We start from the raw sequence: 1,987 nt of genomic DNA on the forward strand, positions 1-1,987 counted from the left end.
ACACACACACACACACACACACACACACACACACACACACACACACACACACACACACACACACACACACTTATCCTTGCATTCGCATCAAACTGAGGACATTGTATTGACTTCCATTCATTTTTCTAACCGTATTTATGCCTCATCAAGACATTTTCTCTCAAATTAACCATTACTGGTCTGTAGTTAACCCTAACCTGAACCAGAACTTAATTCACACATTACCTCTAAACCTAACTAGTAAAGCACAACAGAGCTGAATATAAATGGAGGACATTGAAGAGGTCCTCACTTTACATCAAAGACCTCACTTTGATAGTAACTATGGCGCAAATGGTCCTCACTCTGTAGTGAAAACAAGTATACACACACACACACACACACATCCTTGTACTTGCATCAATCATGATTGATCGGATTGACTTGTCTTGTGGGACAACTTAAAAGAGGAAGTAATGATAGTAAAATAATTTGACTGTCTATGTACAGTTTAAAACAGAACAATGACTCAAATAAAAATTATTGTGAACATTTAAACATAATTTATTGACTTCAAATTTCATGCAGCAAGCACCTTCCTGTCTCAAATTATGACTAATCTTTATATTAATATTCATCATCATCATCATCATCATCATCATCATCATTATCAGTGTGCCCCAGCGCAGCTGTGGCTACAATGTAGTTTACCATCATCATTGTGTGAATGGGTGAATGTGCTAGCACCTTCCTGTCTCAAGTTACGACTAAAATTAATCTTAAACATAGGTGCTGTCACAGTTGTAATTAATCGGAACCCAAATGCAAGCAAGAGGCGCAGATAAACTATTTAACAATGTGCTGCCAGAAACCCTTACAAAACTGGAAACTCAGAGGGTCACAGGGATGATTGAGACGGTGCAGGAACATGTAATGCTCTGCTACCAGAGTCACAACAGACACAAACATTTAAAGGGGACCACTGATGAACTGAATGTCAAACACCTGGGGAGAGACGACAAGACACAGGTGGATGGGGCGGGAGCAGAACTACACATTAAGGATACATCGAGTATTGCAAAAACACAAACAGACAGATCCACACAGGTGCTTCCTGCCCGACTCGACCAACCTACTCCCCACTGCGTCCAGCTTCTTCAAACCCCACCATCAATCTGACCTATCAGTCATGTCTTGGGCCAAATCCTCCCACAAAATGAGACACTCCTATGTAATGACTGCTGAAACCCTCTTAACATTTTCCTTAACTCTAACCCTTACTACTCAATTCCTGAACCTAACCTGAACCAAGATTTGGCCTCTGACCCGTCTGATCAATATTTACTATCAATCAGAACACAAGTCATTTCTGCTGCAATCGGTCCAGCCTACACACAGAGTCTGAGGTCAAACCCCCACCTATTTGACTGGGCTACTCCACACTGACTGACCCTTCTAGATAAATAGGATATTTGAACTGCAAACTGTTCGGATGAAGAGATTGACTGTTTTCTACCCCTTATGTTAGCTGAGGGTCACCCAGACGACCTCTCAGACGACAGGTACACAGATCAGGAAGCCCCGGGCTGGTGCTCCTCTTATCACCTCTGGTCAGCTCAGCACAAGCATTTTTATGGTGTCAGTTACTGAGTCCAGAAGTGGAACGTTAAAAGTAACTCACCACGGAATCAGGAAAAACCCAGGAGCCGCAGATTTGTTTTGTGCTCGTTGGCAAAAATTAATTAAAGGGCCAATATTATGTGTTTCTCAGGCATATAATTAAATACTATACCATAATAAAGTATCTATGTCACCTTTAGCTGTTATTAAAATGCTGTTTTTATGTTTAAATAGAAAATAAACTTATCTTCTCATCACTTCCTCTTCTAAACGCCTTGAAATTGGCCTCTGTCTCTTTAAGAGCCACCTTCTGCTTCTGTCCCACCCATTTCGGTGCGGGGTAGGGTGGGATTCGCGCGCGGGTGTCTGTGTGTGTGTGTGTGTGTGG

The 1,987-nt window shown here is 41.8% G+C and overlaps 1 protein-coding gene across 1 annotated transcript in view; it reads left to right on the forward strand.

Annotated features, from left to right (window-relative positions):
* LOC106532349 (SAM and SH3 domain-containing protein 1) overlaps positions 1–1,987 on the forward strand; it is a gene marked incomplete at its 5' end in the record, with an annotated part of 37,531 nt that overhangs the window by 19,941 nt on the left and 15,603 nt on the right.

This window comes from Austrofundulus limnaeus, unplaced genomic scaffold (genome assembly GCF_001266775.1).
Source record: "Austrofundulus limnaeus strain Quisiro unplaced genomic scaffold, Austrofundulus_limnaeus-1.0 Scaffold755, whole genome shotgun sequence".
Classification (NCBI taxonomy): Eukaryota; Metazoa; Chordata; class Actinopteri; order Cyprinodontiformes; family Rivulidae; genus Austrofundulus; species Austrofundulus limnaeus.